Source organism: Gossypium arboreum, chromosome 11, assembly GCF_025698485.1.
Source record: "Gossypium arboreum isolate Shixiya-1 chromosome 11, ASM2569848v2, whole genome shotgun sequence".
Classification (NCBI taxonomy): Eukaryota; Viridiplantae; Streptophyta; class Magnoliopsida; order Malvales; family Malvaceae; genus Gossypium; species Gossypium arboreum.
Window position 1 is genome coordinate 58244547 of NC_069080.1, and position 12368 is coordinate 58256914.

Sequence of the window (12368 nt, forward strand, 5' to 3'; positions counted from 1 at the left end):
GTCAATATTAAGGTAAGAAAGTTTATACTAGTTCTTGAAATTTTAGTTGATATGGAGTGAGATATCAAGTTATTTTTGTAACCCATGTTGAAATTTTGAGTGTGGAATGAGTAAGGTTTTCGGCTATGGAGATTAATAAGGATGATGGTTGTTGTTTCATGCTAAATCTAGATGAACAATGGTAGTTGCTTACATCTTGATATTTATGAGTTCCTTTCTTGGTTCTACCTTAGACCCACGAAGTATATTTTTATTTAGTGTTGTTGGAGATTGATGATAGAAGCTAACAAGTGAGAGTTGGATAGATATTATGAGGTTAAAATTCATGGGATTGTAAGCTTGTAAGTTGGATGATGAAATTCATGCTTTGTGAGGGTAAGTGGGTTAAAAGGAGCATTCGGCCATGATGTAAAAGCATGATGAAGTGATGTTAAATGCTTTGAATATTGAGTATATGTTGTTATAAGTTGAATTTAAGGTTTGTTAAATTGTCTTTGTCATTGCTTAAATGTGTGTAGTTAAAGAAAAAAATTGTTAAAGTGCTTAGTTAATTGATATTAGGTTAATGTATGCGTTTTGAATTGATGGAATGGAGAGGATGCTTTAATTGTGTTATGAACAATTATATGTTAAATTAAGGTTTGCTAAGCTAGCTATTAAGGTGAAGTACAAATGTTAATATTTGATTGCTAGTGTATATATGGGTATTAGCGAGTTTTGAACTTGAAACAAAATGGTATTTAGTCAATACAAGTAACCATATTTGTAGAATGTATTAAGTATAGAATCGGCCTCAACATAGACATGCATATTCGCCACATGAGGTAGATTGATGTTGCATGTATTTGGTTAGAGGCAAGCATATTGATGCTTTTATCTTGGCTTAGATAATCGGCTAAAAGAGAGTGTGGGCTAATATGTTGAGTTGAATCATGATTTCATATATATGTGACTCTAATGTCAAATGTATATATGGGTTAAGTACCTTGAGTTTCTCTTTTTGATGTTCAAATGATTAAATCAATTTATTTGTTAAATTAAGCTCAAGAGCAAAGGGGAACTAAATCCGATAAAGGGGAGGAAAAAGTGATCGAATAGCCGTCGAAATCGTTCGACAACATCCGAGGTAAGTTTTCGAGTAATGAAACTTAGTTTACGATTTGATTAAGTCATGACGTATAATCATAACAAATATACGGTGATATAATGATTCTACTTAAATTATATGTTGAGTTAATTAGTCTATACGCACGATGGGTAGCCGTATGTGCATAGAGATCATGTCACAAAGCAAACCAAATCATGCTGTTTGTATGTGGCTATTGAGCCGAAAATGGGAATGCTTAGCAATTGATTTGTGGTTGAATTCTAGTTATGAAAATGAAATAAATATGTGTCATGATTTACTGATATGTGCATGAATATTCGGATGATAACGAAGGCATTTGTGCTAGTGACTAATTTCGGGCTAAGTCCCGAAGGCATTTGTGCTAGTGACTAATCCCGGGCTAAGTCCCGAAGGCATTTGTGCGAGTTGCTATATCCGGGCTAAGTCCCGAAGGCATTTGTGCGAAGTTACTATATCCGGCTAAGTCCGAAGGCATTTGTGCGAAGCTACTATATCCGGCTAAGTCCCAAGGCATTTGAGCAAGTAGCTATATCCGGTTAAATCCTGAAGGTACTTGGTTTGGGAATGAGCGATCTTGCTATAATAATTTCAATTAATATGCTCGTAAAATCCCAACGATGAGGTATGTTTCATATATGCATTGGATTAGTTGATTCCTTTTAAATAGTATTCGCTCAGTCGATTAATGAGCTTCCGGCTTTTGGTTAAGTTGATCTCTTATGTATGAGTATAAGGGTTGGTAATGTGAAGTAGGTATGATTTTGAGAATGTGTGTATGTGAAATTATCCGTTTAGTCATATGAATGCTATACTTCAATTGTGCCTAATTTCATTGCTCAAAACTTACTAAGCATTAAATGCTTACTCCGTTTCTTTGATTCTCTGTTTTATAGATTTTGGTTCATCACCATCGGACTCGGGATTGTCGAAGTCAAGTCGTCCACACTATCAAAGCCCTTTTGGTACACTTTTGGTTGAACTCTGAAAATGGCATGTATAGGACTACCCTTTTTGTTGTTGGTCATGTACCCTTTGGTTTTGTATAAATTTGGATAGCCATGCGAAAATGGCTTATATATACTTTGAGCATAGCATTAAAATCATTTTGTATGTTGTTCATTGAGAGGTATGGAAATTTTTGGTAACGATTAGCCATTGGAATGGTTAATCATGATCATTTTGGTGCTTTGTATGACAAATTCTAGTTGATTCATGGGAAAACCATGAAATAGGTAAAGTTTACCTTAAAAACAGATGCTGACAGCAGCAGTGGTGTGGATTAGAAAAATCACTAAAAATAGTAGGAATGGAATTAAATAGTGAATAAATTATGTAATCGAACCTTGATGAATAGACTTTCATATGGAAGAAACGAAACAATCATATGAGTCGTAATTTAAGAGATATTTAAGTTTTCGTGGAACAGGGCCAGAGCAATTTCTGGATCCCCTGATCTGACTTTGGAAATTAACTATAAATTAACCAGAGATAATTAGAGGTCATTCCATATATGTATAGTTTCCTTTATGAGTATAGTTTCGTTAGAAACAAACAGCATAAGTAATGAAGCTCTGTACAGGAAGATATATAAGTCGTAAGGCATGAAGGTCAGAGCAGTCGAACCCTAAAACAGGGGAGACTTTAACTAATAAACTGTACTAATTGGATAGACCAAAAATTCTAGAAAAAAATTTGTAGATGGACATATGAGTCTAGTTTCAGGAAAAACTTACGGAACTTGTTTTCGAGTTTTGGAACTCGAGATATGATTTTTAAGGTGACATTGACGCAGTTAGCTAGCTTGTCTGGAAATTTTAAATGAACTGTGTTTTACAATGAAATAAGTCTGTTAACACCTCGTGTTCGACTCCGACAACGGTCTCGGGTATGGGGTGTAACAATTTTATTGGTATCAGAGCCAAGGTTTAGTCGATTCTATGACTACCGTAATATGTTTGGGTCTAGCTATACATGCCATTATGCGATTATTTGATAGTGTGGTGATTTCTGACAATTGAAAATGTGTTTATTTATAGTAATGGATCCCGATCCCAACCGAGCGGTAGCTGATGATCTTGAGAGTGTAGCGCCTGCTCCCGCGCAAGGGACAGCGCCGACGGACTCTCAACCTATTGCTAGTAATCCGGACGATGAAGCTAGACAAACTTTTTATAGCGTGATGAATGATTGGTTCAACCAATACATTCGAACTAATACGGCTGTTCCACAACCTCCATTCCCGACTAATACCACCCCGCACCTACAATACCTCCAAGAATCGACCAAATAAGGTCAAATAAGCCCCAATTGACAAAATCCAAAACACAGACTATCAATTTAAAGCTACGGACAGCGATGATGCCGAGCAAGTGAATTTTGGTTGGACAACACTATTCGGTACTCGATGAGCTATCTTGCACACCGATGAGTGCCTAAAGTGTGCTATCTCCTTGCTACGTGATTCGCCTACTATTGGTGGAATACGTTGACTTCACAGTGCCTAGAGAGCAAGTAACTTGGGAGTTTTTCCAAACCGAGTTTGGAAAAAGTATATCGACCGAGATTTATGGATCAAAACGGAAGGAATTTCTTGAACTTAAACAAGGTTCCATGTCGGCATCGACTATGAACGAAAGTTTGTAAGGCTTAGCCGGTACGCTCGAGAATGTATTTCTTCAGAAGCCGTGATGTGTAAACATTTCGAGGATGGACTGAATGATGATATAAAGCTGTATGTTGGCATTTTGGAAATCCAAGAATTTGTGGTACTTGTCGAGCGAGCTTGTAAAGCCGAGGAGCTCAGTATGGAGAAAAGAAAAGCTGAGGTGGGAGCAAAGGAGTTTCAGAAGAGGTCTTGGGAAGCCCTTCCAACATCATCGAAGAAATTTAGAGATGACTCAGCCGGTCTAGATACACTTGAGTTTTTCTAGACGAGATCGCGATCGACCCCGTGAGTGCACGAGTCACTTGGTCGCCAGTGTTGGAAATGATTGTCGAGACAGAACGGAGTATCAATATTGTGGTAAATGGCATTCGGGAGTTGTAGATTCCATGACCGCTCTCGTTACAAGTGCGGATCAATGACCACTTTATTAAAGATTGCCCGAGATTGTCCGAATGTAACGTAAATCGAGTGGGAAACCGGTGCTACTACGCTCGGGTAGACCATCTAGAAATACGGCAATGCTAGTGGCGGTCAAAGAGGATCTAGAGATGCTACAACTAGATCTCGAGGCTCGTGCTCTGCTAGAGCTTACGCTATACGCCGCACGCCGAGGATGCTTCCTCGCCGATGTTATTATGGTACTTTTACTCTCTTTGATACTAATGTGATTGCTTTGATTGACCCCGGTTCTACTCATTCTTATATATGTGAAACCTTAGCATCCAGAAGAAGACTTTACCTATTGAGTCTCGAGTTCGTAATTCGGTGTCAAATCCCTTGGGTCGTTACGTGCTTGTCGATAAAGTGTGTAAGAAATGTCCCCTAGTAATTCGAGGTTCCTGTTTTCCGGCGGACTTGATGCTTTTGCCGTTTGATGAGTTTGATGTTATTCTCGGTTTGGATTAGTTGACCGTGCATGATGCGGTTGTGAATTGCAAAAGCAAGACTATTGATTTGAGGTGCGCAAATAATGAGATAATCCGAGTTGAGTCTACTGCCTTGTATGGATTACCAACAATAATATCCTCGATGTTAGCTCAAAAATATGTGAGAAAGGGGTGTGAAGCGTATCTTGCATACGTACTTGATAATAAAGAGCCAGAAAGGAAACTTGAATCTGTGCCGGTGGTTTGTGAATACCCGAATGTTTTTCCCGAAGAATTACTGGGTTTACCACCTGTTCGGGAGGTAGATTTTGGTATTGAGCTTGTACCTGGGACTACACCAATTTCGATAGCTCCGTATCGTATGGCACCAACCGAGTTAAAAGAGTTGAAAGCTCAGTTGCAAGAGTTGACGGATAGAGGTTTCGCCGACCAAGTTTCTCCCTTGGGGTGCACCAAGATTGTTTGTGAAAAGAAGGACGGAACCATGAGGTTGTGCATCGACTATCGTCAGCTGAATAAGGTGAAAATAAAGAATAAATATCCGATATTGCGCATTGACGATTTGTTTAATCAACTAAAGGGAGCCTCAGTGTTTTCAAAGATAGATTTGAGATCGGGTTATTATCAGTTGCGGATTCGAGATTCGGATATACCCAAAACAGCTTTCAGAACGAGATACGGTCACTACGAGTTCTTAGTGATGCCGTTTGGGCTCACTAATCCCCCTGCGGTATTTATGGATCTGATGAATCAGGTCTTCAGACAGTATCTGGATAGGTTTGTAGTTGTGTTTATTGATGACATCTTGGTCTACTCAAGAGATGAAACCAAGCATGCCGAGCACCTGAGATTAGTGTTGCAGATTTTACGAGATAAGCGCTTATATGCTAAGTTCGATGAAGTGTGAGTTCGGTTAAGAGAGGTGGGCTTCTTGGGTCATGTGGTATCTGCATCGTATTCGAGTTGATCCGAAAAATTTCAGCCATACTTAACGGAAGAGAAATATTATCGAGGTTCGAGCTTTTGGGACTTGCTTACATACTACCGACGGTTTGTAAAAGGTTTCTCGATGATAGCCACACCAATGACGAAACTACTTCGTAAAGATGTTAAGTTTGAATGGACGAAAAAGTGTCGAAAAGTTTCGATCAATTGAAAACTCATTTGACGGAAGCTCCAAGATTAGTGCAGCCCGAATCGCAAGGAGTTCGTCATTTACAATGATGCATCCTTCATCGGGTTGGGTTGTGTATTGATGCAAAAGGTCGAGTTGTAGCTTATGCGTCGAGGCAACTGAAGCCACATGAGAAAAATTATCCAACCCATGATCTCAAACTGGCTGCCATCGTATTCGCTTTGAAAATATGGCTACATTACTTATTTGGTGAGAAGTGCCATGTATATTCGGATCACAAAAGTCTCAAATATTTGATGACTCAAAGAGACTTGAATCTGCAACAAAGACGTTGGCTTGAGTTGTTAAAAGATTATGAGCTTGTCATTGACTATCACCCGGGAAAGGCTAATGTGGTTGCGAATGCTTTGAGTCGTAAATCACTGTTTGCTCTACGAGCGATGAATGTACACTTGTCTGTTCTATCCGACAATGTGTTAGTGGCAGAATTAAAGGCTAGACCATTGCTAATTCATCAAATTCGTGAAGCTCAGAAAGTCGATGATGAATTGGTTGCAAAACGGGCTGAATGTATTTCGGATAGGGTGTCAAAGTTTCAAATTGATGACGATGATTGTTTGAGGTTCAGAAGTCGTTTGTGTGTTCCAAGAAATTCAGAACTTATTTCGATGATTCTGAACGAAGCTCATAGTAGCCGAATGTCAATTCACTCGGGGAGCACGAAAATGTACAATGATCTGAGACGTCAGTTTTGGTGGCATGGTATGAGACGAGACATTTCCGATTTTGTTTCGAAGTGTTGAATATGCCAACAAGTGAAAGCGGAACATCAAGTGCCTACGGGTTTACTCCAGCCGATCATGATACCTGAATGGAAATGGGATCAAGTCACGATGGATTTTGTGTCTGGGTTGCCATTGTCGATAAGTAAGAAAGATGCGATTTGGGTTGTTGTTGATAGACTGACTAAGTCGGCTCATTTTATTCCGTGCACGCACGGATTATTCAATCGGATAAACTAGCTGAATTGTATGTTTCTCAGATTGTGAGATTACACGGGGTACCCATTTCTATTGTGTCGGATAGAGATCCGAGATTCACCTCGCGATTTTGGAAGAAATTGCAAGACGCTTTGGGTACCAAGTTGCATTTTAGCACCGCTTTTCATCCCCAAACCGATGGTCAATCCGAGCGGATAATTCAGATACTCGAGGATATGTTAAGATGTTGCATCCTTGAGTTTAGTGGTTCATGGGAACGGTATTTACCTTTGATTGAATTCGCTTACAACAATAGTTTTCAATCAAGTATTAAGATAGCACCTTACGAGGCTTTGTACGATCGTAAATGTCGTACACCATTGTTTTGGACCGAGCTCGGTGAAAGTAAAATTTTCGAGTTGATTTGATTAAATATGCTTTGCGAAAGTAAAATAATTCGTGAAAGTCTCAAGGCGAGATCGGATCGTCGAAGTCATACGCGGATTTGAAACGAAAGGACATTGAGTATCAGGAGGGAGATAAAGTGTTTCTTAAAGTTTCACCTTGGAAAAAGATACTCAGATTTGGGCGTATGGGCAAATTGAGTCTGAGGTTCATCAGGCCATATGAAATATCCGAACGAGTCGGTCCAGTTGTGTATAGATTGATTTTGCCCCCTGAACTTGAAAAGATTCACGACGTCTTTCATGTTTCGATGCTTCGACATTATAGATCTGATCCATCGCACATAATTAATCCATCAGAGGTTGAAATTTAACCCGATATGAGTTATGAAGAAGAACCGATTCATATCCTGGCTCGTGAAGTGAAAGAGTTACGAAACAAAAAGGTTCCTCTAGTAAAAGTGTTATGGCTCAAACACGGGATGGAAGAAGCTACTTGGGAGACCGAGAACTCTATGAAAGAACGATACCCAAACCTATTTACTGGTAAGATTTTCGGGGACGAAAATTTCTTAAGTGGGGGAGAGTTGTGACAGCCCTAAAGTGACCCTAGTCGGAAAGTGGTTTCGGGACCACTAAACCGAGTCATAAAAATAATTAACCGTCATAGTTGATGCTTATTATATGTATGTATGCATGTATAAAAATTTCATATTGGAATTTTGTTAATTGTAAGTGAATTTTATTAAATAGGACTTATGTGGGAAAATTTAGAAATGTGCTAGGCAAATGTAAAGTGGCCTATTTATGCATGTTGCAAAATAATTGTACTTGCATGTCAAATTAACCAAAGAACAAGATGGTGGCCGGCCATGCTATAAGTTAAAGCCTATTATAAACATTTGGTGTTAGTGTTTTATGGGAGAAAGAATAAAATAAAAGGTTAGTAATAAAGTAATGAAAAGGGAGGGGTGATGAAAACAAAGTTGTCTCATCCATGTTTCCTCCCCCCCATTGCCGTGGCTTGAGGAAGAAAGAAAAGAAGAAATCGGTTCTTCTTGGCCGAAATGAAAAGAGAAAGAAGGGAGTGAAGCATTCGGTTATCCTAGGTCAATATTAAGGTAAGAAAGTTTATACTAGTTCTTGAAATTTTAGTTGATATGGAGTGAGATATCAAGTTATTTTTTTAACCCATGTTGAAATTTTGAGTGTGGAATGAGTAAGGTTTTCGACTATGGAGATTAATAAGGGTGATGGTTGTTGTTTCATGCTAAATCTAGATGAACAATGGTAGTTGCTTACATCTTGATATTTATGAGTTCCTTTCTTGGTTCTACCTTAGACCCACGAAGTATATTTTTATTTAGTGTTGTTGGAGATTGATGATAGAAGCTAATGAGTGAGAGTTGGATAGATATTATGAGGTTAAAATTCATGGGATTGTAAGCTTGTAAGTTGGATGATGAAATTCATGCTTTGTGAGGGTAAGTGGGTTAAAAGGAGCATTCGGTCATGATGTAAAAGCATGATGAAGTGATGTTAAATGCTTTGACTATTGAGTATATGTTGTTATAAGTTGAATTTTAGGTTTGTTAAATTGTCTTTGTCATTGCCGAATGTGTGTAGTTAAAGAAAAAAAATTGTTAAAGTGCTTAGTTAATTGATATTAGGTTAATGTATGTGTTTTGAATTGATGGAATGGAGAGGATTCTTTAATTGTGTTATGAACAATTATATGTTAAATTAAGGTTTGCTAAGCTAGCTATTAAGGTGAAGTACAAATGTTAATATTTGATTGCTAGTGTATATATGGGTATTAGCCGAGTTTTGAACTTGAAACAAAATGGTATTTAGTCAATACAAGTAACCATATTTGTAGAATGTATTAAGTATAGAATCGGCCTCAACATAGACATGCATATTCGGCCACATGAGGTAGATTGATGTTGCATGTATTTGGTTAGAGGCAAGCATATTGATGCTTTTATCTTGGCTTAGATAATCGGCTAAAAGAGAGTGTGGGCTAATTTGTTGAGTTGAATCATGATTTCATATATATGTGACTCTAATGTCAAATGTATATATGGGTTAAGTACCTTGAGTTTCTCTTTTTGATGTTCAAATGATTAAATCAATTTATTTGTTAAATTAAGCTCAAGAACAAAGGGGAACTAAATCCGATAAAGGGGAGGAAAAAGTGATCGAATAGCCGTCGAAATCGTTCGACAACATCCGAGGTAAGTTTTCGAGTAATGAAACTTAGTTTACGATTTGATTAAGTCATGACGTATAATCATAACAAATATACGGTGATATAATGATTCTACTTGAATTATATGTTGAGTTAATTAGTCTATACGCACGATGGGTAGCCGTATGTGCATAGAGATCATGTCACAAAGCAAACCAAATCATGCTGTTTGTATGTGGCTATTGAGCCGAAAATGGGAATGCTTAGTAATTGATTTGTGGTTGAATTCTAGTTATGAAAATGAAATAAAGATGTGTCATGATTTACTGATATGTGCATGAATATTCGGATGATAACGAAGGCATTTGTGCTAGTGACTAATTCTGGGCTAAGTCCCGAAGGCATTTGTGCTAGTGACTAATCCTGGGCTAAGTCCCGAAGGCATTTGTGCTAGTGACTAATCCTGGGCTAAGTCCCGAAGGCATTTGTGCGAGTTACTATATCCGGGCTAAGTCTCGAAGGCATTTGTGCGAGCTACTATATCCGGGCTAAGTCCCGAAGGTATTTAAGCGAGTAGCTATATCCGGTTAAATCCCGAAGGTACTTGGTTTGGGAATGAGCGATCTTGCTGTAATAATTTCAATTAATATGCTCGTAAAATCCCAATGATGAGGTATGTTTCGTATATGCATTGGATTAGTTGATTCCTTTTAAATAGTATTCGCCAATCGATTAATGAGCTTCCGCTTTTGGTTAAGTTGATCTCTTATGTATGAGTATAAGGGTTGGTAATGTGAAGTAGGTATGATTTTGAGAATGTGTATGTGAAATTATCCGTTTAGTCATATGAATGCTATACTTCAATTGTGCCTAATTTCATTGCTCAAAACTTACTAAGCATTAAATGCTTACTCGTTTCTTTGATTCTCTGTTTTATAGATTTTGGTTCGTCACCATCGGACTCGGGATTGTCGAAGTCAAGTCGTCCACACTATCAAAGCCCTTTTGGTACACTTTTGGTTGAACTCTGAAAATGGCATGTATAGGACTACCCTTTTGTTGTTGGTCATGTACCCTTTGGTTTTGTATAAATTTGGATAGCCATGCGAAAATGGCTTATATATACTTTGAGCATAGCATTAAAATCATTTTGTATGTTGTTCATTGAGAGGTATGGAAATGTTTGGTAACGATTAGCCATTGGAATGGTTAATCATGATCATTTTGGTGCTTTGTATGACAAATTCTAGTTGATTCATGGGAAAACCATGAAATAGGTAAAGTTTACCTTAAAAACAGATGCTGACAGCAGCAGTGGTGTGGATTAGAAAAATCACTAAAAATAGTAGGAATGGAATTAAATAGTGAATAAATTATGTAATCGAACCGTGATGAATCAAATTTCATATGGAAGAAACGAAACAATCATATGAGTCGTAATTTAAGAGATATTTAAGTTTTCGTGGAACAGGGCTAGAGCGATTTCTAGATCCCCTGATCTGACTTTGGAAATTTACTATAAATTAACCAGAGATAATTAGAGGTCATTCCATATATGTATAGATTTCTTTATGAGTCTAGTTTCGTTAGAAAGAAATGGCATAAGTAATGAAGCCCTGTACAGGAAGATATATAAGTCGTAATGCATGAAGGTCAGAGCAGTCGAACCCTGAAACAGGGGAGACTTTAACTAATAAACTGTACTAATTGGATCGACCAAAAATTCGAGAAAAAAATTTGTAGATGGACATATGAGTCTGGTTTCAGGAAAAATTTATGGAACTTGTTTTTGAGTTTTGGAACTCGAGATATGATTTTTAAGGTGACATTGACGCAGTTAGCCAGCTTGTCTGGAAATTTTAAATGAACTGTGTTTTACAATGAAATAAGTCTGTTAACACCTCATGTTCGACTCCGGCAACGGTCTCGAGTACGGGGTGTTACACTTCTGGGTACTCTATGTGTTCAATTATCCTCAGAGGTATGTGAAGCTGTATATTTTCAGATGAAATTCTTATCATATGAGAACATTATCTATATATATTGATATATGAAAGCATTGTTGGGCTGTTCGGGTTACAAATCAGCATTATTATATCTTTCTCTGGTATTCTATTTCATTTTATTGAAAGAAAAGATCGACGATTAAATTTGTGTGATGTTGGTATTCTGCTCCTACTGGTTGTTGATCTGCTTAGTATACATGAAGATTATATTGTTTCTGTTACTGTTGATTCCGGTGCATATGAGTGATGCTTTACTTCTGGATTTCCTCTGAGACATCATTGAGATATCTGTCATCTGATATGGGTGCTTTCTTAAAAAAAAAGATTAGTATAGTGATATATTCGAGAATTACAGTATCTCTGCTTTCTTATAATTCTATATGGTTATCTGTGAAAAATATCTATTGAATGACTGTAACTATATTTCAATTTCTCTTATGTTCAAAATGCATTATTGATAATTGGGACATTATATATCTATACGGTTGAGATGTCAGCCTTATTATGGCACTATGATTTTAAATTATCTGATGGTTGTGGCTTCAGTATGGTTCAAAGCTTCGTTGATTAATAATTGAAAAGTTATTACTTGATAGTCGAGATCGATTCAGTTGTCTAGTTTGATTAGATTAATTGCTTGAAGGATTAATCAAGTTACTTGTATCTGAATCTATCCATAGGGTGGAAATAAAGTTTGAATGTTCACGGATAAATAGATGAATATTCTGAATGCAGGATTCATATTCTAGAAGATATGATACAGAATTATATCCATCAGAACGATTTTATTGAGAAATGTTCTTATAGATCGCAATTGGGAAGTCTGAATGATGTGATAATTATCAATAAAGTGGTAAACAGTTGAATAAATTGTTAATTGAAGTGTCAGTTCTCAGGTAAAGAGTTATTCGACACAAGAATTAAAGATGGTTTGAACTGTTGAAAGATTATGAGTCAGCGATTGATTATCA